Source organism: Antechinus flavipes, chromosome 1, assembly GCF_016432865.1.
Source record: "Antechinus flavipes isolate AdamAnt ecotype Samford, QLD, Australia chromosome 1, AdamAnt_v2, whole genome shotgun sequence".
NCBI classification, from domain to species: domain Eukaryota; kingdom Metazoa; phylum Chordata; class Mammalia; order Dasyuromorphia; family Dasyuridae; genus Antechinus; species Antechinus flavipes.
This window is the reverse complement of record NC_067398.1, coordinates 127,335,315-127,361,990: the sequence shown is the minus strand read 5'-3', so window position 1 is coordinate 127,361,990 and position 26,676 is coordinate 127,335,315. Positions and strand designations below refer to the sequence as shown.

The 26,676-nt window shown below is 35.5% G+C and overlaps 1 long non-coding RNA gene across 1 annotated transcript; it reads left to right on the top strand.

The window, feature by feature from the left end:
* The first annotated feature begins 143 nt into the window (after window positions 1–143).
* Window positions 144–26,676, top strand: LOC127556891 (uncharacterized). Its single transcript, XR_007952557.1, has 3 exons — window positions 144–1,682; window positions 26,088–26,192; window positions 26,353–26,676. It is a non-coding gene; the product is annotated as an uncharacterized LOC127556891 (long non-coding RNA).

Sequence of the window (26,676 nt, the reverse complement as noted above, 5' to 3'; positions counted from 1 at the left end):
ACACGGCATGTATATCTATGCAGGCACACACATGTATATATGTGTGTATATAACATGTACGCACATATCATGCATGTTTGCCTATTTACTATGAATATAGCTATGTATAAACATTTGTATATGTATAATGTATAAATAGATGCATATATGAATATATATAGATACCTGTGTATACATACACAAACAATCATGCACATACATAGCCATGTGTATCTCTGTGTGTGTACTACAAACCTATGCATATATGCCTGTGCATGTATACAAATACACATGTGTGTAGACAGACATCTATATGAGGAAATAATTTATATATATGTATATATACCTATACACACATCACTATCTAAATCCCATAATATATATGTGCATATGTGTATTATTGCTGTATAGAAACTGGCTAGGTCCAAGAGATGGGCTCTGTTACTTTACTGGTTTGGCTAAAGTCCTTTCACTTGGCTGAATCTCAGTTTTCTCACCTGTAAAAAGGGATCAATCATACCTGTATTGCTTATTTCAACAGGTTGTTGGGAGGATTGAATAAGGCAAAGAGTTTTGTGAACCGTGACGAGTTCTATAAATCAAAGCTATTATTGCTTTCAGTGGAAAAAGACTTGGACCATTAGCTTGTTACTGAAGAGTTTCGTGACCTTGACGAAATCATTTGACCTCTGTATTAAGAGTTCTTATAGCCATCCAATGATGGATACCTACTGGCTTGTTCTGAGAATGTCAATGAAACATTAGCTGCATCAAGGCTTTGAAAGCACCATATTAAGGTTAACATTTTATTAGCCACTCTTTTCTGTACACATGATGAAGATTGTAGATTTTAATCTCACAGAAGTATGAAGAGAGGTGAATTAAGCGGGGAAATAACTGGAATCTGTATCAGGAAAATTATGTGGCACCCTTTGATATAAACACTATACCTGTCTACATAGCAGTTTCCCTTTTTATGGTAGGAGCTGAAGGACTATGAAGACACTTGACCTTTAAGGTTGTTGACCTTTAAGGTTGTTCTTTAATTAGAGTGAAGATGCTGAAAATGTGGTGATATTATTTTATCATATCTATAGTATCCTCATAGTCTTATAAAGGTCTTCCAGTCAAATACATGGACTCTTCTTCATTCTACCCCCACAGTACAATTTCAGGGCGTGTATAGATATTCTCTCTGACTCCCGGGACTTTCAAGGAAATTTGGATATTCATAAATATCTTTTGCCTACTTTTTGTTATATATAGCTAGGTTCAGTCACTCCATCTTCCCCTCGTCAGAAGTTAAAACTTCTGACGGGGTGCCACACAAGAGCAGAAGAGGTAGCCTCTGACTGATTTGTTTTTCAAGGTAATTGTCAAAAAAAAATTGGAATGATGTCAGTCAGGGATAGAAGAAGGAAGAAGCCTTCCCTACCCTAGATAAGGATGGACCAGGATGTTCTGGTGTCCGCTCTCCCCACTTGGAAAGTGGACTCATTCAGCCAGGCTTATTACAGGAGCCCCTGATTTCTCAGTGTTTTCCTTTATTCTAGCATTGACATAGTGACTGCCAACAACAAGGGGAGCAGTTGTGATCAAAGCAGCAGGAGCAGGATTGGGCAAAATCCTTGCCTCTGGAAAGAAAGCACCTGAAAGGAGATTCTGCTTGGTGTTTGATGGATTGTGCTCAATGGAGATGAAAGGTAAAATGGTTTGTTAGCATCCTTGAGATGAAGCTATTTGTGTCCCTATTAAATTTGAATATTAACCTCACAAAAAACTATATTCTAGTAGTGATGCTACAGAATTTTTTGTATAAAAATCAGTATAAAATGTATGTTTGTCTAAAATAATTCTGATTCTTTTTTCCTTGGCATTCCCTTTTCAATATGGGAATAAATATGCAGGAAAGATTTATGATATATGTTGGGTATTTCTTTTAATTTCACTTTTGAGGATAGGGCTAATCTAGAGTTTAAAATCAAATTGTTGCTGGAATAGCAGAAGTGAGGATGAGGAAACAATGAACATGAAAATGGGGAACCTTATTCTCCTGTTGAGTTAAGAATCCTCACAGTATTGAACCTCACAGGGTGAGATAAAGAACAGAGATTACTACAAGACATCAAAACCTATGGCCTCAGTCAAGTAGTTCCTAATTAACCACTGTGCCATATATACATGCATGACCATACACTATGTGTATAAAAACACATATTTATAATATTGGGGTATGCTGTAGGAGCTTGCTCAAACTGACTTGTGGAAACCTATTTAATTTTCATTGTATTTATATCTCATGGTAGAAATCAGTAAAAGCTAAAAATAAGGGCTTGTATTATTGTTGATTGTCTAGACTTTATAAAATGTTGCATAAAATGTTAATATAGGTTAAACTTGAAAATATATCTTGCAAACATTTCCTCCCTCCAGAGAGCTGGTTATTAAACATTTGCCAGCACACTAATGCATGTGTGTAATATTTCCCCCCACCTGAAGAATAGGTTATTAAACATTTGCCTGCACCCTTCTCTCTCTCTCTCTCTCTCTCTCTCTCTCTCTCTCTCTGTAAAACAATCTGATCTATATGCCCAGTGAAGAAACTCCCTCTTACTAATGCAATTAATGCTGACTGTAATATGTTCTTCAGGTGATTGTTTTAGAGAGTTGCTTTAGAAAATGGGACGTTGCCTTTTATTGGTTTTTAATTGTGTCAACCCTTTGTGACTCCATTTGGTGTTTTCTTGGCAGAAATGTTGAGTGAAGGCCATTTCCTTCTTTAGGTCATTTTTACAGTTCAGGAAACTGAGGTAAATAGTTAGTTAATTGCTTTGGATCTGAGACTAGATCAGAACTCAGGAAGATGAGGTTGACTTCAGGCCTAGCACTCCATCCATTGTGTGAGTATTAAGCTGAGGCTGGATTTGAATTCAAGTTCTCCTGACTCCATAGCTAGTGCTTTACCCACCAACTATCTTAACTGCCCTATTTTCATACTTTTTTTTACCCCATATGAAGTTTGTTTCCTCATTTTTCTGGTATGACAATATAGTCTTGTCTTATTATAAGACAGTCACAATTTTTCTAAAACAATTATTTTTAAAATGCATTAATTAATAAAGTTGTAATTTTAAAAAGGCAGCAAACGGTATTTTGTTATGACAAATTATATATTTTCATTTTTAATTCCAAAAGTTCAAGTGGCTAATGTTTATTTTAGAAACAAAACACTTTATTTAAAATATTTCCATTATTTGTTTTCAAATAAAAAAGCTCTGAAAAATTATGAAAATTTAAGAACTTAGCTTTTAGAAAAAGTTAAGACTTTTAATTAAGAAAATTTAAAAATTTTAACTTTTAGAAAAAGTTTTTTAAAAGCTTTGCATTTTGCAAGCAGATAATTTTAACTCTATTGCATATTACAAGTGTCAAAATTTGCAAAAAAAAATTTGAAGATAATGAATATAATGTAAAATGTACTAATGTGATATATCTGATTTTAATTTAAGATTTTTCAATATTTTTTAAATTTTTATTTTAATATATTATTTAAGAATAGATATTTTCTTTTCCAATTCTAAGTTTCATTGGGCTTCCAGACAGGATATATTTAGGTTTTCTTTTGTTTTAGATTTTTAGGGAATGTTCTGAATGGGTATTTTTTTGTCTACTTAATTCTTCTTTTCCTCTTATCTACTTTCCTCTTTGATTTTTTCTGTTTCTCTCCTCTTTATTTCCCTTCTGGAAAGTTCTCCCAATTTTTTTTTTCTAGCAAGACCCAAGTCTGATCTCTGTGACTTTGCTCAGTGCCTTTATGGATCTTAAAGAAAGTTGCCTGGGGCAAAGACAAGATGAGTCCCCAGGGCCACCCAACAAGAACCTGGTTTCTCTGGGCTTATTTTCTAACCCAAATTAGGGGGTTGTATCCACATCGAGGCAGTTGCTATCAAGATTCTAGGGGTTACCTTTGAAGAATGTGAGCTATCTAACCTTTGGTTCATGAACTCCTACTCTAGTACTTTCCTTTAACAATTAGCCAACAGAGACAGTTACTAAACTTTCCTTTACAGAAGCTAGAGTTCAACTTCCCACAAACATGCATATATTTTGTGGGTAGAAGAATGATCACAAAGAAAGTACAATGGTATAATATCATTGGTTGCCTCCTCATCCCATTAAATGAAAAAGCTTCAAGGAAGTTCAAAACTCTTGTGTCCCTTTGAGAAACTCTTTCCTAATTAGAGGAGGGGGATGGAATCGGACTATCAACTTCGGTTCCCCAAGAACCTCCTCTGCCCCCACCAGAGTGAATGAATGAATACCAGACCTCAAGTCCAGGTTCTCTGTCCCTTTCCTCAGTGCTTAAGCTTGCTGGACTCAGATTGGAATCTTACCAAAAAATCACCAGACTTTTATCGTTTGGGCACCCAATTCCATCTGGTGCCCTGGCAGACCTGACCTTTTTTCCATCTTCCTGGATTATTCTTTTCAATTATAATACAACAAAGCTGGCTGGCTATATTTTGGGTATTCAGTGTTTCTCTGCACTGAATCTGGGTATCTTGAATCTTATTAAAACTGTAATAGGATAAATGACAATGCAGCACGTATGTAGGGAACACTCATGTGTAAAGCAACTTACAATTCTAACTGCAGATACTGATATCATTTCTTGGGGGGAGGTGCAGTGAAGGAGGTGTGAGTCATTAAATTCACTGGGGGTTTGATTTCTGCAAAGGATAAGTTGTTCAACTGTTAACACAGTACAGTTCTCCCTTCTCCATCTTAACTTTCTCCATTGCAGTTTCAACATATCATGGGTCAGCATAAGAAATTAAATGGGAATTTTGGAACCGTTTTGCAGAAGCCTCAGGTGACACTTGAAGGCCAGCAGGAGTCATAGAGTCTATAAACCAAATATTTGACCCCAATTTTACAATTAAGTACTATAAACACCTCCCAAAGGAAAAAAGTTCAGAAGGGACAACCAAAACATTTTACATGGATTTTCCAGATCCAGGGGGTGCTGCACCCTTAACATTTTTCCCCACCATGTGGAAAAGATAACTGTATTCTAAGGGACAAACAGCTCAACCGACCTTCCTTCTTGTACAATGGAATGTCTGGAGCTCAATCCTTTCTGAACTTGCCCATTTTTGTCCTTCTGTCCTTCTCTTTATCTCAGAAATTCTTGACATCAGCCCCAACCCTTTCCACCTTCACCCTAGTCTCTTGACAAAAAGGTAGCTCTTCTCCTTGCCAAGCCCAACCCATTCATATAAGCTCCTGATCCCATCTTTTCCAACAGATTGCAATCTCAGTCATCCCTTTTATCTTCAACTTCTTCCTAGCTACCAGTCTTTTCCCAATTGCCTTCGAATATGTCTAAGTCATGCCCCTTCTTAAACAAAACAACAAACAAAAGTAAAATAAGCAAAAAAAAAACTTCACAAGATTTTATCATCTGCTCAAATGATTTTCCTCTATCTCTTCTTCCTTTCTCAGGCAAACTTATTTAAAAAAAAAAGTTGTCTATATAAATTACTCCATTCCATTTCCTCTCATCAATTGACTGAAATTGCTTTATCCATACAAATCCTGCTCCTTTTCCAAACCTTCTATTTCTGTCAGAGGTACCACTTTTTTTTTTTTTTTCCAGTCTGTAACCTACAGTTTAGTGCTGAAAAAAACCTATAGAAGAGTGTTTCTTCATACCACATGTCCAATCAGATGCTAATTCTTCCTACACCATCTTGTAGGAAGATCTTTCTTCCATTCCTCAATCCCCCCCTCTCTCTTTCTCTCTCTTCTCCCTCCCTCCCTCTTCCTTCCTTCCTCCTCCCTCCCTTCCTCCCTCTTTCCTTCCTTCCTTCCTTCTTTCCTTCTTCCCTTCCTCCCTCCCTCTTTCTCTCCCTTCCTTCCTTCTTCCCTCCCTCTGTCCTTCCCGCACTCTCTCCCTTCCCCTCTCTCTCCTTCCTCTCTCCCTTCCTTCCTTCCTCTCTCTCTCCTTTCCTTCTTTCCTTCCTTCCCTCCTTCCCTCCCTCCTTCCTTCCTTCCTTCCTCTTTCTGTTCCTTCCTTCCTTCCTTTCTGTTCCTTCCTTCCTTCCTTCCTTCCTTCCTTCCTTCCTTCCTTCCTCCTTCCTTCTTCCTTCCTTCCTTCTTTCTTTCTTCTTTCTTTCTTTCTTTCTTTCTTTCTTTCTTTCTTTCTTTCTTTCTTTCTTTCTTTCTTTCTCCTTTTCTCTTTCTTTTTCTATCTCTTTCTCTTTCCTTCCTTCCTTCCTTCCTTCCTTCCTTCCTTCCTTCCTTCCTTCCTTCCTTCCTTCCTTCCTTCCTTCCTTCCTTCCTTCTTTCTTTCTTTCTTTCTTTCTTCTTTCTTTCTTCTTTCTTTCTTTTCTTTCTTTCTTTCTTTCTTCTGTCTCTGTGTGTCTGTCTCTTTCTTCCTCCTTCCCTTCTCTCTCTCTCTCTCTCTCGCCTGATTACAACATTCAATCTTTAATTCCCAACCTAATAAGGTAAAACTGATTACAACTATTCATTAACTTATGCCTATTTCCCCCTTTTCTTTTTTTGGGTAGTATTTATTTGTTTGTTTGTTTGTATTCGTGGAATAAAACATTTCTATAACATGACATAATAAAAATATGATTACATGTGAAACTGCCAATCTATTTTGTACAACTTGCCATTCCTTTTACATATATAATAAAGATAACATGTAAATTTCTTTTTCATTTTTTTGTTCCCTCTGCCCACCCTAGAAACGGCTACCATTAGACACAATACACAATAGGGGTGTGTGTGTGTGTGTGTGTGTGTGTGTGTGTGTGTATGGGACAGACACTATCTGTACCCTATATATAACAGAGATAGTGTCTTTTTTATACTATGCCTATTTCTTCTTGTATTTCTAATGCTTTTTCTCTACCAACACAACTATCACCTTAGTTTGGACTCTCATTAGCGCTGGCCTTATTGATAACTGCAACTTCTTCCTAATTAGCCTAAGGAAAAAAATTAATCTCTAAACATTTCATTAGCAAAATAGAAAAAGAACAGATTGATGCATTAGTCAAGCAAATTAAAGACCTAGAAAACAGATTAGTAAATACCATTTAAACACCAGAGTAGACATTCTGAAAATCATAGGAAATTAATGCAATTTAAAGCAAAAAAAAAAAAAAATTATTGAACTGATAAACTAAGCTTATAAAAATAAAATGTCAAAACTAGTAGCTGGTGTGATTTTTAAAGAGGAAAATCTAATTATCAGTAATAAAAAATGTAAGAGGTAATTCATGACAAATGAAGACAAAAAGGAAATTATTAGGAACTATTTTGCATTTGCTAAAGTGATTTTCCTAAAATTCAAATCTGATAATGGTTTTCCTATTCATTTAACTCTAGTGACCTACTGTTGCCTCTAAGATATTTAGTTTTTAAAGTTCTTTACAATCCGGACTTATCTTTTGAGCCCTACTGTGTCTTGCACTCATTTCCACACTCTGCAATCCTACTCCTCTTCCCTCTATTTCTTACATAAAACATTCCATCAGTCTTCTCCATAACTAGCTGTTTCTCCATCCCTGGAATACATTCCCCTCTTTAATTTCAGTTTAGAGAATCCCTCTTTTCCTTTAAGGCTTAATTCAATACCACCTTCTATATAAAATCTCCCATGATCCCTCCAACTGCTAGAGCCCTTGTTCTCCAACTGTCTTATGTTTAATACTTAAAATATTTTGTGTGTTTATTCTGTTTCCTCTCCTCTCCCATTGTAATGCAACCATCTTATTGTCACGATATCCTCTTCATCTAGCAGAGTGACTAGCCTACAGTAAGCACTTAATAAACATGTGTACATTGATTACAGTTGTACATCCCTATTTATGTACATGCTGTCTCCCTTGGTTTAAGACTATAAGCTCCTTGAAGGCAGGGACTTTTCACTTTTGTCTTTGTATCCCCAGCACCTTAGTACAGTGACTACCTGGCACATATAATAAATACTCATTTATTGATTTCCCTAAATCCTTTCACTTCTAGTCATCTCAAATCTCATTTCCTCTATAAAATTTTATTTTATTGCCTCAGTCTGATATCTCTTTCTATTCTGAATTTCTATAGCACTCACTAGTGGGATTTTAACATTTGGTCTGTGTTAATTTGAATTGTGAATTTATTACATTTAAGTTTTATATATACATGTACATCCTAGATGTAATTAATTAAATTGTATACTTCCTAATGGGAGAGACCATGCCTTATAGTGTTTAGGAAAAAACATATATTTAATATGTGCTTGATAGTAATGCTGACCATTTATTTTTAAATTTAAAATTGAATCTAGATAGCTGTTGTCTGTTGTCCATGCAATTAGAATATGCTGCCACCAAGTGGCAGGAGGGACCTCCATCCATACGGAACCACAAATGTGTGATCGGAGATCCTTATCCTCCACTGTTTTAAAAAATATTCATACACACACACACACACACACACACACACACACACACCTTTGTTAAAATAAAAAAAGCAGTAAACATTAAACAGCAAAAGAAAAAAAATTAAGGAAATAAATATCTAGGTACAATCTGATGCTTTCTCATTAATCTTTAACTTTTTAATTCACTATTTAATTCAGCACTGCTCCATTCCCAGACTTCAGTGACAATGCTTCTTTCTAACTCACCCTGATTACACTTCAAAGTTATAACTGTTCTAGCTTTGGAATTTGAAACCAACTTGGCATGGAAATTCCTATCAGCAGCTTTTCTCTGCTGCTAGGAGGTTTTCTAACATTTTCAATAATAACCTACATTTTATATATCATTTTCCTCACAACAATCTTGTGTGGTAATTACTATGAATCTCCCCATTTTAGAAATGAGTAACTTAGGGTTCATAGGAATTAAATGACTTTTCTGTAGCCACACAGCTAGTAAAGAACAGAATTTGCTTCAAACCCATTCTGGTGTTCTGATTTTGAGCCCTTATCTTAGCTACAGACAGCTATTGCCTTTTAGATTCGTTATTAAATATTTGATATTAATTGAACTTTCTGAGACCTTCTTTCAAATAGAATATCCATAATTTTCTGATAAATTCATGTCTTTCCTTTGTGGTAAAAGAAAAAAGAGAATCAACAAACCATAATCACAGCATTTCTACCTTGAGAGTATAAACTCCCTAATCAAATTTTTTAAAAAATCCACTTCACTTCTAAAACAATACTGGGCAACTCGCTTTCATAGGATCCTAGATCTACTTGTTAATTCTGCTGGGTAATTCTGTCAGGGTTATTTGCAGGCTTGACATAGACTTATACTTAGATATTTATATACATATATATATATATAACTATGTAGTTTATAACTACATTTATATGTAGTTTATAACATTTAACATTAGATTCTGCTCATAAACCTCTATCTTTTATAGATTGCTATTGTCATAAAGACAGGACTGAACCTTAGGAGCAGAATATTGACAGCTGGTTAACAATTGCTTGAAGGAGGTATCAGACTATCTATCTTCTACCTTGAACCTTCCTGTAGGCAAAATATCAAAATCCACAAAAGCCCAGGTCTCAAGGTCAACTGTTTCACTTTAATACTTTTTTTTTTTTTAGTATTAGATTATTTCTCATTCCTTCTCCATTCTCTTTCCTTTTCACTAAGTGGACTCAGTAGAATTTCTGTTCCTTTTCAATCCATCAATTACTAATTATTTTGATACCTCCCTATGTTCTAGGTGCTGGAGATAGACAAATATGAAACTCCCCACACCTCTGTTTGCCTCAGTTTCCCTAAATGTAAAATGGGAACAATAATACCTTCCAAGGTGGTTTTGAGACTCAAATAAGACAATATTTATAAAGCATTTAGTATGGTACCTAGAACATACCAGGCATGTAATGAATGCTTGTTTCCTCCTTCATGCTTTCAGTATAACAATCTCTACAAATACCAAATAAAGACCAATTACGAAGGAATGAGAAATAATCTAATACTAAAAAAAGTATTAAAGTGAAACAGTTGACTGAAAGTATAAAATTAAAGAAGTATATTTATTCAGGACAGAGTAATAAAAATAGATTATTTTTATTATTTTAATAGTAATAAATCATGTTGCTTTATGATTTACAAAGTACTTTCCTTTCAATAATACTGTGAGGTAGGTAGTGCAAGAATCATTATCCCCATTCTATAAATGGGGAAACTGAGACTCAGATTAATTAGTGTATAAAATGTTTAGTCACATACAGAAATTTTTTGAATATGACTATAAAACATTTTAATAGAAATAAACTCATATCTAAATGATTGGAGAGTATCTACTCATGGTTGAGCCATTATAATAAAAAACGATAATATTACCTAAATTTATTTATTCAGTGCCATACCAAATCAGACTACCAAATGATTACTTTATAGAATTACAAATCAATATTTTAAATAATTTAGTACTGGTTAGAAAATGGAAAATTGGTCAATGGAACAAATTTGGTACAAAACATATAGAAGGATCTGAACATTGTTTGGTGGTGTTTAATAACTCCTAAAACCTAAATATTGGAGTGGAAAACTAGAAAGCTACCTAGTAAAAATTAAATATAGATCAACATCTTATACCATAAATGAAGACAACTTTCCAATTGCGTACAGTACCCAACTCAAGACATAGAAAACCAGAAAAGACATTTCCCTCCCAAGAGAGAGACAAATGGTGGAAAGATAAAACAATCTAAGCTATCAGTAGCAATTTAACAAAAATGCTTTAAGTCACTAGTCATTAGAGAATGCAGATTGTTTTCTGATTTTCTGTCTTATACCTATCAGATTAGCCAATATTGTCAGTTAAGACAATGATAATTTTAAGAAAGGCTTCCTGAAAATAGACATTAATGTGCTGGTGGTGAAATTCTGAGAAACAATTTGAAACTCTTCTCCAAAAGTCACTAAACTGCATATCTTGTGACCCAGCTACACTGATATTGGTCTTGATCCCAAGGAGCCCAAAGTAAGAGGAAAGAGACCCGTATATATAAGAATGTTTATAGTAGCTCTTTTAATTACAACAAAGAACTAGAAATTAAGATGGTGTCCATCAGTTGGGGGATGATTGATCAAGTTGTGGCTTGTAAATATAATAAAATATTGTATTGTAAAGAATAGACAATATAATTTCAGAGACATTTGGGAAGACTCACCTATCCCTAATGTCAGACCTTTCTGCTTACCATCCAACTTGAGATGGGAGGTCAGAGGGATGGATGAAGTATTATAAGAGTGATTATAATGTCAGAAAGAGGGGAAAATCCCTCTTTTCTATACTGGGAAGAGCAACTTTTCATACAATGGGGAGAACCTTAGAATGTAAAGGGAGAAGGAAGTGAAAAAGGTAAGGATAAATATGGGTTCTATAAACATAGAGAAGGTAGTTCAATTAACTCAGGAAAGACCTAAACATTATATATGTTGGACATCTCAGTGCAATGAATACAGGACTGAACTTAGAGATAAGAAGACCTTAGTTCAAATCCAGCCTCAGATACTTACTAGCTATATGGTCATAGGCAAGCCATTTAACCTCAACCCATTTCAATTTCCTTATTTGTAAAAATAATGATATATCTATTTCTCAGGATTGTCATAAAAGACAAATGAGATAATAAACATGAAGTACTTTACCAACTTTAAAATGCCAAATAAATATTAGTTTACATGCATTTATATTACAGATATGTTATTCTTTATATTACATAAATTAACCTTTGACCCACACACTTAGAGAAAGTTGAACTTTACAACACCATATAGCTCATCTTATTATATCTCTATTACTGTCATTATCTCTTACCCTTCCAAAGTCTTTACTCTTTCTAATTCTTGTTTAGTCTTTGTCCCTTCCTTCCATTTTTATTGGAGAAAGGAAATTGGTAAATATTCAATTTGATGTGAATGATGAAATGATCAGATAATACATGAATTCAGTTCTTCATAGCAATCTCCTCTGCTCAAAAGGCTCACATAGAATATTTCAATTACTTAATAGTCAATTATTTTTAATTGCTAAATAGGATTCTCTTAGAGCAAAATAAAATAAGATAAAAAGGGTTTCAAATTTCAAGCATACATAGGAGAAAGATATACCTATCCAGACACTTCTGTACTTCATTGTCCACTAAAATCAGCAGGTCATTAGAACTGGCACAGTGTATGGAAAACTTTGCTGGGAATCAAAAAGACTAATCATCCTAAATTCAGATCTGGCTTCAGATACTTATTAATTGTATGTGACCCTGGACAAGACACTTAACCCTGCTTACCTCAGTTCTTCATTTGTAAAATTAGCTGGAGAAGGAAATAGGAAACTACTCTAGTATCTTTGCCAAGTAAAACCCCAAAATGGAGTCACAAAAAGTCAGACACAACTGAAAAATGACTAGACAACAGAGTTGAGAAAGAGTACATGACAATCTGAGTTGTGTCCAAATGTTAATCTGATACCTCAAGGGTATTAGTCATCTCTAGATATGTCTAGAAGAAAGAACTTTCTCACCTGTGATAAAGCCATCTCACTACAGGATATTGCAATATAGCTCCCATTGTAGGGGTCTAAAAACTGGAAAATATTTTAAACACCATGATTGAAGGGAAAAAAGACAGGGGACCAATAAAAATTCAATTTATTAATGCACTAGTTTCTCTCATCTTAGATATTCCCTTCATCTTCCTCACTTTATATTTCAACACTAAGAAAAAATAACCAGCAGTATATACCTAATACACATGAAATTGATTCCTTAAAGTGATAGAAAAAAATTAGGAAAGAGTAGGACCTTGCGCTACCAAATTTCAATCTATATTACAAAGCTTCAATCATTAAAATGATTTGAATGCTAAGAAAAGAAAAAAATAAAAAGAGATTGAACAGTAGAATCAATTAGATATATAACATGGAGAAGCAAAGTATGATCCAAAGTTCCCATTCCTGGGGTAGGTACTCACTATGTGACAAAAACTAATAAGAAAATTGGAAAGTTGTTTGGCAGAAATAACTTGAACTGTATACCAAGATAAATTTTAAATGAAACTTTAAAATGTAAATGAAGACCGATATATAGTGACTTCTTAGGCAATTGGATGAGTAAATAAAAATTGTCTTTTAAACCTATGTGTAGGGAAAGAAAGAGTCCACAAGCAAATAAGGAATAGAAAGGAATACAAAAAGATTAAATAATGACTTTGATTAGATACAAAGAAAAAGGTTTTCTGTGAAGACTGAATTAGTACCCTGGATACCTTAGAATCAGCTGGAGTCAGGATAAGCAAAAGTCCTTGGTCTTTATGCTTGGTCTTTAAAGGTAGAAGTGATGAATTGGATGGATACAGAATCTCCACGACCTCCTTCTTCCTCGTCTACAGCCAAAGTGACTCTGGCTAGTCCACCTCCTAGTCCCTCCTACAATTCTCTGTATACACCAATTATCAAGCCAGCACAAGATAGTGGGAAGGGCCATTTTCCAAGCATATGCTTATAGAGTATTGTCCAATTGATAATTAGCCCTAAGTGCTTGAACCAACCTCAGTGCAATGACTCAAGAGTTTCAGCCCTTTACATCTCCCACTTTCTTTTGTTTTAGAGCACAGGTGGTCACACCATCCCTGACTTCTCAAGGAGGTGAGAACCCCAAAAAGGAGGTGACCACGCCTCCCTCCCCCCACCCTGACATCTCAGGAAGGGAGATGAAAAGCACCAAAGGGAAATGGGGATTGCTAGTGGGTTTCTGGGTTGAAGGGTTTTATTAGAAACAGGTATGCATAACTCCATCATCATGGGAGATATTACACAAGCACATAGCAATAATGCACAGGCTATTAGTGGTGACTCTCCCCACAGTCAGTGCAGGCTTGATATGGTGTAACAAACATGAATTGTACATGCAAGTAATGATATAACAATATAAATCAACATGGTGTTGTAAAAGATTGCCAGAAGTCCTAGAAGGAGAGTATATAAACAGCAAGCAGTCACACATACGCCTTCTTCAGCAGCCAAGAGATAGTCTAAAACCAATCTATTGTCCATTGCTTTACATATCAGGGAATCCAATAATCCCCGCAAGTTTTTGAAGTCCTGCAACAGTCTTTTTATTTGTTGGGGAATCCAATGATTCCAGCAGATTTTGAAGTCCTGCAACAGTTTTATCATTTCTCAGAAAATCCAATGATTCCTGAGGGTTTTCAAGTCCTACAACAGTCTTATCATGTCTCAGAGAATCCAATGATTCCTGAATGTTTTGAAGTTCTACAACAATCTTTTTGCATCTCAGGGATTCCAGTGATTCCTGAGGGTTTTGAAGTACAACAATTTTTTGTCCATGAGTCAAACACCATAATTGCCATGCTCTTTCAGTGGTGGGCACAATCAGCAACGGAACCACCCGATGTTTCTTGGGTCTTCTCCTTCGTTTCAAGGGTCTGCTCGATCTCTCTCTGAAGGACAAGGCGAGTGCAGCTTGTTGACACCCATCTGATTCCTTCTCCAGCTGTGGAGATACAAGCAAACCCTCTCCCCCAAGCAGTTAGCCTATCTGGTCCCTTCTATTTACCACTTTCTGGGTCTCTCCACATCACCAGGTGATTATCTAAAGATAGTGGAGCTGCTTGCACTAGACAGTGCCCTTCCAGTGGGTTATAAAACCTGTCTGCTGGAGCCATTGCATCTTTGTCAAAAATCAAGAAGGTAATTATATAAAGGGCTAGATTTAGAAGTTCTCTAGGATTACCTGTGGCTCCCCCTTTCTTTTGCTTTTGGAGGACTCTCTTAATGTCTCTGTTTCTCCTCTCTGTCCTTGAGGATTAAAGGGTATGCCTTTAATGGTGTGTAAAATCTTATACTGTGCACAAAAGTGTGCAAAATGTTTAGAAGTATATGCAGGTCCATTGTCTGTTTTTATTTCTTGTGGCACACCCATAATTGCAAATGCTTGAATAAGGAATTCAGTGACCATTCGGGCTGTCTCTTTTGCTGCTGGTATTGCAAAAGTAAATCCTGAAAAGGTGTCTACCACAATGTGGATAAAAGGCGATCAAAAGATTTAAAATGGGTCACATCCATTTGCCAAATTTCATTGGGTCTCAAACCACAAGGGTTTTTCCCTGGAGGCAGTGTAAGAGCATGGAAAGGAAGGCAAGCCATACAGCTTTTCACTATGCTCCTAGCTTCCACTCTTGTTATGCCAAATTGTAAATGTAAAGCTTGGACAGCCTGATGAGATGCCTGGGCCTCTCGGAATAAAGGAGTATTGGCCAACATAGTTAGAAGGCTATCTGCCTTTGAATTACCATCAAAAATAGGACCTGGAAGACCACTATGAGAGTGGACATGCAAGATATAAATCTTTCCTGGATGCTTTCTCACTTGGCTCTTGAAGTTCCTTAAAGATCTTAAAGATATATATTAGAGGCTACAAATTTTATTTGGGCTGTGGCAATTCTTTGTATCATGCCTACTGAATAGGCTGAATCATATATTTATATCACCTGGATAATAAGAGCTAAAATGATTGCATACAATTTATTCTGCTGAGTGGACTGAAAAGGAGTTCTGACTACTCTCTTTATAGTTAAGTCACAAGAGTATACAGTGCAAATGTTAAGTTTGGATGCATCTGTAAAAAAAAAAAAAAAAAAAAAAGTCCTTTAAGAGGAACTTTAGAAACCTTTTCTTCAAGAATCCTTTGCCAATTATGTAATAGTCTGCTTATCTTTAATGGAGACCTGTGTGTAAAATTTGTAGCCATGGCTAATAAAATTTGCCACTCTGGGATGGTTTCACAGCATACATTAATTTATGCATTAGTATAAAAAGTGTATATCTTGTCAGGTCTTATCCCAGATAATTGTACTGCTTGCCTAATGGCCTTTAATAAAATTCTAGTCACAAGCATCAGGTAAGGAGTAAGGCTTTGTTTTGGTTGTGCCAGGAGGTTCATCCACTCTATCACACTGTCTCCTTGATGAAGGACTGCTGTGGGTGCCTCTTGTGTAGCAAAAACTGATATTTCCAAGGGTTGTTAAGTGACTCTTTCAACCACATTGGATAAAGTCAGTTCAACTTCTTTCAAAGTCTCTTGAGCTTCTTTTGTAAGCTGGCGTGGTGAGTTTAAAGCACTGTCTCCCCTTAAAATGTCTTATAATGGGTGTAATTGATAGGTAGTCAAGCCTAACACTGGTCACATCCATTGGATATCTCCTATCAATTTCTGAAAATCATTTAAGGTGTTTAACTTCTCTGTTCTTAAGGAAAGTTTTTGTACTGTAAGCACCTTAGGATATACTTCATATCCTAAATATTGAAAAGGAGCCTGCCTTTGAATTTTTTCGGGAGCTATGTGCAATTTGTAGTATCTTAGTGTTTCTATGGTCTTTTATAGACATGCTTCTAACATTTGTTCCTCAGGTGCACATCCCTATCTATCATCCATGTAATGTAATAACATTACTTTTGGAAATGCTTTTCTTACTGGACTAAGAGCAACAGCAGCATACATTTGACACATAGTAGGGCTGTTTTTCATTCCCTGTGGCAAAACTGTCCATTGATACCTTTTATAAGGCTCAGCTAAGTTAACGCTGGGCACTGAAAAGGCAAATCTTTTCACATCCTTCTTATTTAGAGGGATAGAATAGAAACAATCCTTAATGTCTATAATCCAAAGAGGCCATTCTCTGGGCAATTGAGTAGGAAATGGAAGTCCAGGCTGAAGAGTTCCCATAGTTTCCATGTGTTCATTTACCTTTCTTAAATCAGTCAACATCCTCCATTTTCTAGATTTCTTTCTTACAACAAATACTGGGGAATTTCAAGGACTTAGAGAAGGTTATAAGTGTTCTTGGTCAAGTTGCTCTTGTACTTTATTTAATAAGGCCTGAATTTTATTGCTCCCTAAGGGCCACTGTTCTATCCACACAGGTATATCAGTTTTCCATTGGATAGGAACAGGTGAAAGTGTTGGCAAGCTTTCAACAGCAGCCCTGCCTAAAAAATCCCGAAGTACTCATTTTTAACCCCAATTGTTATAAAATGTCTCTTCCCCACAGATTGATGGGGATTTTTTCAACTGTAAAAGGAGAAAAACTCCTGTTTTGCCTTCAAAAGTCCATCTCAAAGGGGTAGCACTAACTTCAGTTGCTACTGATCCTCCTATGCCAGACATGTAGGTGTCTGCTATAATCTTTGGGCAGTGACTGGGCCAGTTGGCACCTCTAATGACTGTATGATCTGCACCAGTGTCTACCAATCCTTCTAATAGTATATCATTTATATAGATCATGAGCATAGGTCGGTTAGCTGTCACAGTATATTCCTGGATTTTGTTGCTTGGAGTCAGAATCTGGGCGAATATCACCAGATTGCTTATTAGGTGTCTGTATCAGTAAACCTGATGCTACTACTTCTGAGTGATAAGTCACACATTGTCTGCCTGTATACACTGGGATATTATCTACACATTCCCCAGTTTCCCACATCAGTGTGTGGATGGACACTGTTTTATAAGTACTCTCAGGAGGTGAAATGATCAAGCCTACTATGCCTGGAGGCAAGGGATCCATAGGCTGGAGAGGAACACATTTCACCTTTCCAAGGGATATTTCAGTAGTCCCAGCTGCATACAACTCTATTCTCCCCAATTGTAATCCCTTTCTCCCATCAGGTTGCTTCCTGGCTGATTGGTCACGTCTGGGTACTGGATTTCTAGGCACTCTCTGGGTGCACCATTGGCTGCCATCATTCCCCAAGTATTTTTTGCCTGGGATCCTGGAGCTGGGCCCCTTGTCCCATTTTCCTGAATCTGTCTACATTCTGAAGCCCAGTGGAAGCCTCTGTTGCATTTTGGATATGGGGTATTGGGACTTGTTCTGTCACCCTGTTTTCTCACTCTATCTCTATGCCAACATTGAGCTTTCAGAAGCCCTACTTTAACACATTGAAAGCATTGACGAGTCTTTCTGGAAGTCCCTTGTCAAAAGGGACCCTGTCTCCTCATGTTGGGATCTTGGGAGGTCTGCATCATAGCCTGGCTATAAAAAGCATTTGTGCCCACTGTGGCACAGCATCTTATGAACTCCTCTAAAGGAGCATCCTTGCGTAGTCCTAGTATAATTCTTCTGCAAACCTCATTAGCATTTTCTTTAGCAAGTTGCTTTATCAAAATGTCTGTTACTGCATTTTTACCATTAGTTTGTATAACAGCTGTCTGCAAATGTCCCACAAAATCAGCAGGGTTTCATTTGGCCCTTGTGCAATTTTTGTGAAGGCTTCACCTTTGTCGTTTTCATTGTGGAGAGAAGCCCATGCTTTGATAGCAGCAGCAATTTGCTCATATGCTGCTATGGGGTAATTAATCTGTACTGAAATTTCTGCATAAGAACCTACACCTGTTAGTTGGTCACAGTTGATTGGAGGATTAACTCCACTATTCCTATTTTGTTGGGCTTGTATCCTACAGAGCTCCCTATATTCAGAAAGACACAATGAGTTTTGTCCAGGTTCTAAGCATGTCCTTCCTATAGATTTTCAGTCCCTAAGGGTTAAGACTTCATAAGCCAAATTCTGTAATAACATCTTAACATAAGCTGATGTAGCCCCATAAAGAGTGCAACCCTTTTTCAGGTCTTTGAGGATTTCTATATCAAAAGGAGTGTATCTTCTACTTTCTTGACCTGAAGAGTTAAATTGTTGAATCACAGGATACATTCTTACTTTCAAATTAGCTGTATTCTGCCCTTCCTCTATGGCTTTAAGTAATGCCTTTTGCAATCTAGTCCTAGGAGGGGGTGATTGCTGGGGGTGCAGTTGCTGGTGGTGTCACCTCTCCCATTATTCCTCATCCCTCCCTCCTAGAAGGTAAAGTTGATGGGGGTGTGTCAAGAACCAGTTCTGGTGTAGGTGGGGTTGAAGCTGCCTTGTGAGAGAATCACCATGCCCTTCATCCTCACTTAACTCCTCATGCCCTCTGGTGATATAGCCATTAGTCTGTTCATTGTCTTCCCCTTTTTCCTCACACTTCCTCATCTGGCTGTTCTTAGAATTTTTCTTTTTTCTTTAACTTGCAAGATTCTTTAAGGTTAACTATATTATGTTGTATACATAGAATGTTTCCTTGGAAATTGAATGAGGATCTTTATTATTGTAGTATTTACATAGTTGATCTCCTACCAGCTTCCAATTATCTGTCCCTACATCTTCTTCCTTTAAGAACCAAAGGGACATACATTCTAATGTACCCAACAGTCTAGCGATCTGCAACCAAGTTACAATTAAGCCTTGTCCCTTGATCAATGTAAGCATGCTTTCTATAATGACCCCTTGGGGCGGGGGTGGGGCGGGGGCTGGGGCTGTGGGAGAATCTTTTCTCAGTATCTGCCCCATTTTGGCTAGAAAAGTTTACTAGTTTACTTAACAAAGTAAGTTCCCTGTTTGTCTATTAAAATACTCCCCCTATTTCCTGGTCACCAGAGACTTCTTCAGTGAGAGTAGGGTCCTTGGACCACAAGTTGGGCACCAAATGTGAAGACTGAGTTAGCACCCTACATACCTTAGAATAACCAGAGTTAAGATAAACAAGAGTCCTTGGTTTTTATTCTTGGTCTTTAGAGGTAGAAGTAAACAGAATGGACACAGGATCTCCACAACTGCCTTCTTCTTTGTCTACTGCCAAGTGACTCTGGCTAGTCTTACTCCACCCCCTTGTCCCTCCTACAATTCTCTGTATACACCAATTATCAAGCCAGCACAGGATAATGGGGAGGGCCATTTTCCAAGCAAATGCTTATAGAGTATTATCCTATTGGTAATTAGCCTCAAGTGCTTGATTGTTTGACCTCAGTGCATCAACTCAAGAGCCCTTTACAGTTTTCCACTAACAAAACCAATGCGGTTAAGATTAGAAGGGAAATAGTTAACTGGGGAGAAAGCAAAACTAACAAAAAACTTTGTATGGAGTTTCCCTGATAAACATCTCATTCTAGAATACATAAGGAACTGATTCAAATAAGAATGAATCATTTCCCAATTGATAAATAGTCAAAGGATATGAATAGACAATTATCAAAGGAAAAAATGGAAGCTATCAACAATCACATGAAAAAAGTACCTCAAATAACTAATGGTAAAAGAAAAGCAAATTTGATTTATTCTGAAAATATTCTGAAAACTCACAAAGACGACAAAAGAGGAAATTGACAAATATTGAAGAATAGGGGGGGAAACAGGCATTCTAAGACACTATTTGTGGACTATGAGTTTACCCTGTAATTCTGGAAACAAATTTGTAACTATATTCCCTAAACCATTAAACTGACCATTTCTCTTCACCCAGAAATGCCACTTCTAAGACTAAAGCCTGAAGAGATCAAAGGGGGAAAATAATTCATATATGCAAAAATGCTTAACTTTCTGCAGCAGTCCTCAATTGGAAACTGAAGAGGTACCTACTAATTGAGGAATGACTAAACAAGTTGTAGTATATGAATGTGACAGAATATTATTGTGCCATTAGAAATGATGAAATGGATAGTTTCAAAGAAAACTGGGAATTTGGGTCTTTCTAACTCCAGGCCAAACACTCTATCAGTTGCTCCACCTAACTTCCTCCAGTCGAGGAAGGAAGATATCTCCTCCCAGAGATACCATGTGTTCTGAGATGACAGAATGGGGAGACTGGAGAAAGAATTTTTGGTAGTATCTGGTCTTGTTTCTGTTTGGCCAGCTCAGGTGGATTCTGAGACAATTATTGACTCGGAAAGGGAGTAAGTAGGGGAGGAAGGTAAAGGGGGGAGAGTCATGGGGATATGGGTGGATTTCTCCCTACTCTGACTTTCCTCCAGCTCTTATTATTTATGCAATTAATTCTAACACTTGAAAACTGACCTGCTTTAGTTTTGGACTGCTTCCCCTTGTCTCTCCATTAAGACTAAATTTTTTTGAGAATTAAAAGCAAGATTTATTTTTTCTACTGAGTTCTATGCCCATAGTAAGCAATAGGTAAATATCTGTTCAACTGAATTGGAGGCAGCATGGAACCATGGCTAAAGTACTAAAGAATGGTCAAATTCTATCTCAAACACTAGCTATGTAATCTCTTAACTTCTTGGTGCCTCAGTTTCCTTTTGTTTAAAGAGAGAGATTAAATGACTTCTAAGGTTTCTTCTAGCTCGAAATCTATAATCCTATAAGTCATTTTTCTTGAACTTTGGAACAATATAATGCTATGTTATATTAACATATGTTAATATATGTTATATTAATCTTAACCATGGAATAGATAATGATAATAACAATCAGAAACTAGAATCATATAATCAAAGCTAAACACAAAAAAATTATAGCTAAAACACTTATTGCTCTTCAGTTGTTTTTCATTCATGTCCGACTTTTCATGAGCCCATTTGTGATTTTCTTGGAAAAAATACTGGAATGGTTTGCTGTTTCTTTCTGTTATTATTATGTAATTCCTTTTATCTGTCTTTCACAAATACCAGAGCAGTTTTTTTCCCAAGAGGAAAATAATAGAAACATTTCATCTTCCTACCTAATGATTTCACTCAATATGTGTTTTTATACATATTTCTTCTGGTTATTATAAAATTTTTAAACTTGAGTATGTTCTACTATGATTGAATGAATGCCATAGTATTTAAATACTTATGTATATAGCACAGGGATACAATGCTATTAAAGTAATTGTCACCTATATAATTCTAATTTTAATGTATATTTTCAAAATAGCAAAAATAGATTTGGATAGTATCCTAAAATATATTATGTATATATACATACACATATACATATATTATATATACTTATACATATATAAACATATATTTATGTCTATAGATATGTATGTGTATTTATGTGTGTATATATATCCATATGTAAAACCAAAACACAAGATAAGTAAATATGTATATATGTGTATATGTATATGTATATGTGTATGTGTGTGTGTGTGTGTGTGTGTATAATCAAAATACAGAATAGGTGAATAGTTTCTTTCCTAAAATAGGGAAGAAGATAGACATTCTCACAGCACATGATAAAAGAGGTTAAAAAACCCCAAACCTCTAGAAATATTTTTGAAATTAGTTGACACTATTTTACTGAACAGTAGTAAGTTCTGATAACAGGTACATACTATTAGATTTATAGTGTGTAATGGAAAGCTGTTTACCTCCAGATGGAGCCTATAAAACAGCTAAGATATGAGAGAAATCAGAAGGCTCTTTATGGGCAACATCTGTATGAATTCAGCCAACAATATGTCAACAGAGACAAATGGTGGTGTCATGATATTTTGTTATAGAAATGGTGGGGGTTTATGATGGTAATTTAGAGTCAGGTCATTGCTACCATAAATTTTACAGAAAGTTTACCCATAAGGAATTTGGACTGAGATCAATGAGTTTAGGAAAGAATCAGTAGAAACTATAAAACACATCACTGCACACTGTAAAAATTACTGCAAAAAACACTAATCAAATATCTAGGAAGACATGAACTGATGGCTAGAATTATAAAATTGAAACTCACTTATCTTTCATGGACTTACAAATAACAGATCCCCAAACTATAAATCAGAGAGTTCAATCATTAGTACGATGTATTCACACACACACACACACTTACCCATTCCTGTAAACCTCAGGTTAAAAATCCCTGGTAAACAATAAGTATTCATTATTCACTTATTTTTCCTATTTGGATACAGAGGACAGATTCTTCATAGTGATTCTTTCCTATGTTTATGGTCTTTTCTGCATTTTTTTTGGATTGGTGCAGTTGGATCCAGAAATAGGAGGATTTGTAGGACCTCCTCATGTAGGAGGAATCCCACTTTGGCATGAAATTTATGCCAGATCTCCTCTAAGAGGATGCTAAACTTCTTTGATATGTATATATCTTTCTGTTTATTACCTCTCTTGATAATAGCAGATCATCAGTTAAGGTTTTCTCTGTTACATCTTTCAATGACTCTTACATTAAAAGTTCTAGTTTGGCATGACCTGTTTATCTATATGTTCACACATGTTTTTATTGTTTTTCCTCAGTTATGTCTAACCCTCTGTGATCCCTTTTGAGGGTTTTCTTGGCAAAGATACTAGAATGATTTGCTGCTTCTTTCTTTGAGTCATTTTATAGATGAGGAAAATGAGACAAGAAAGATTAAGTGACCTATATATTCATCCAACTATATATATATATGTGTGTGTGTGTGTGTGTGTGCAAGTGTGTATATATGTGTATATACATATATATACACACATGCACACACACACACATATATATATATAACATATACACACATATATCTCTATATATAATAATATATTTTAGGAAACTATCACTGGTACTGAATGTATTTATACAGTTAATAGATCTAGAATTTCTTGCAAAAATCCAATCAAAATCTTTTTATTCTTATTTTTATTTATTTATTTATTTATTTATAGCTAACAATTATATCTTTTATTAATCAGAACCTTACATTATTATAGCCAGGAGCTATTTTAATCCATGTAACCTATGCTATATATTGGAATGAATATTCCTTATACTCCATGAGGGAAGCAAAGCTTGTTCAACATAACAAAAAAATCCATACACATATTGATTTTGTGTGCCAAATTGTGATTCTCTAATCTGAAAATAGCAGAGAAATTAAGCAAAGAAAATTACCACTGATGGATGCCCGTCAGCTGGGGAATGACTGAAAAAGTTATGGTGTATAAATGTAATGGAATATTATTGTTCCATAAGAAATGATCAGTAGGCTGATTTCAGAAAGACTTGGGAGAGACATATATGAATTGATGCTAAATGAAGTGAATAGAATCAAGAAAACATTGTACACAGAAACAAAAAGATTATGTGATGATCAGCTGTGATGGATGTGGCTCTTTTCAGTAATGGGGTGATTCAGGGCAATTCCAATAAACTTGTGATGGAAAGAACCATCTGCACCCAGAGAGACAATTATGGGGACTCAATGTGGATCATAATATGGTATTGTCATCTTTTGTTGTTTGCTTGCTTGTTTTTTTCTTCTTTTTTTCCCTTTTGATGTGATTTTTCTTCTGCAGCATAATAAATGTGAAAATTTGTTTAGAAGAATTACACATTTAACCTATATTGGATTGCTTGTTGTCTAGGGGAAGGGGGAGGTATGGAGGGAAGAAGAAAAATTTTGGAATACAAGATTTTGCAAAGTGTGTATTTTGAAAAAATAAAAAGGCTATTTTAAAAAATAAAACATTTGAAGCAGACAAATCAAAGGAAGGAAGGAAGGAAGAAAGGAAGGAAAGAAAGAAAGAAAGAAAGAAAGAAAGAAAGAAAGAAAGAAAGAAAGAAAGAAAGAAAGAAAGAAAGAAAGAAAGAAAGAAAGAAAATTGCCACTAATAGAATTCATAAGGAGTGTCATCATCATTTTCTGGGTAAATTAGGTTAAATTTGAAAATGTGCCAAATTTTAAAAAATTACATGAATCACTGTGAACCACCCACAAAAATATACCTGACTTAACATCAATTAAAACTTTATCTCTTCTCACCTTCACCTCTTTTTCCTTTATTTGCATAAGCATTTATGTTAGTATCTTTTCTTTCAAGTTTCAGATGAAATTCAATAGTATTGAAGATTATACACCTTTAATTACATTTAAACGTATGGCTTTCACTCATTATAAATCTAGTAAACTAACTCTTCTTTAATTGTGTGAGATATCTGAGATAAAGGCTAACTCTAGGAATAACTCGTTTAGAAATCATCCTATAAATCACTGAAGAGAATCGTTTACCCTAATTTAGCACATGATCAGGCTGTATGAATACCATGTTAATTCTGTCTTCCCTGAGGAGTAGCTCAATATAAATGTAATTATGTCTTCTCATTCATAGACTGGAACAGCTTTAGAGTACAGGTATACCTCAGAGATATTGCAGTTCAATTCTAGAATACTGCAATAAAATGAATATCACAATAAAGTGAGTCACATGAATTTTTTGGTTTCCCAATACAGATAAAAGTTATGTGTACACTTTTCTGTAATCTACTAAGTGGGCAATAGTATCATGTCTACAAAACAATGTACATACCTTAATTAAAAAAAAAAAACTATTGCCAAAAATTGCTAACTATCATTGACTCTACAATGAATCATAATCATTTTGCTGATAGAGGGTATTTCTTCAGTGTGGATGGCTGCTGAAAGTTGAGATGGCTGTGACAAAATCTTAAAAATAAGACACAATGAATTTGCCATGTAAATTGGCTCTTCCTTTCAGGGAAGACCAGGAAGATTTAAGCAGAATGAACAATTGGTGGAACAGTCAGAACACCACAATATTTATCACTTGAGGTTGCCCTCATATATGGACATGATTCCTGGTATCCCAAAAGAAGGAGCAGTGATTATAGATCACCATAATAGATACAGTAATAATAATAATAATGAAAAAGTTTGAAATTTTATGAGAATTACCAAAATATAAGATGGAGCCATTTTGTGAGGACAAGTTATTGGAAAAAAAAATTGCTTGATATAGATTTACTTCAACTTTTCAATTTGAAAAATGAAATATCTTTGAAGCATAATAAAGCAAAGTACAATAAAATAAGGTATGAGGTAACTAGGAATTCTTTCATCTAGGACAAAAAAATAATTTCTTAGGAAAGAGGCCAAGGGATTGAAATGGGGAAAAATCCCTTATGTCAATCCCTAGAACAAAGTCCTAATTGTCTCATTCTAGTTTTTATTCCAAAAGTAAGTGATCAGTATTCAATTAGTCAACAAGCAAGGTTTGGTGATGGGAAAACCTAAATTCACTATCAGATCCTTTTCTTCCCACATATCTTTTTTCTCCATTGTTGATCTGGACATTCCCTAACTATGTCAAGTTTAAGTTAGAATCTTTGCCACTATAAAGAAAATATTAGACTTTCCCTTGTATTTTCAAAAGAAATAATCTCTAACATCTGACTGAGTACCTACTGGAGGATCCTATTGAGATAGGTTTCCAAAAGCCATTCTTCTCTTTTGACAGAAACAATTGGGATAGAAGCAGCTCCCATTTTCTTAGAGTAGGATCACAGTGTTGAATCTGGAGAGACCTTTCCAAATTCTTCATTTTGCAGCTGAACAAAATGAGGTAAGAAAAGTGGGGGCCATGGAGGTTAAATATCCCAAGGTCACATATGAAGTATGTTAGAGAGCTAATGGTTTAGAACTGGGTTCTCTGACTCATCTGCTTCGATTTTTGATGGATATATTAAGTCCAACAAGTGCCATTTTCTTTTTTTTTTTTCCAGAGTGTTGGGGAAATGTCAACACAGAAAACGTGCTGATTTTAAAAAAGAAAAGGAAAAAAGTTCTTTGGGAAGATACACAAGAGCTGATGCAGAATGAAGGAAAAAAAAAACAGGAAAAGAATAATATAAATGGAAAGAAAATAAATTAAACTAAGCTGTGTTGATGACTAAATCCAAACTCCACCTGATTATAATGACTAAATGTGGTCCCACAAAAGAGATAAGAAAATACACCTTTTTCCTCCCTAGCATGTATAAGTGGCTGTGGAATCAGATTTAATTGATATATAGTTTCTCTTTTCAATAAAAATTTTTATTCCCAAA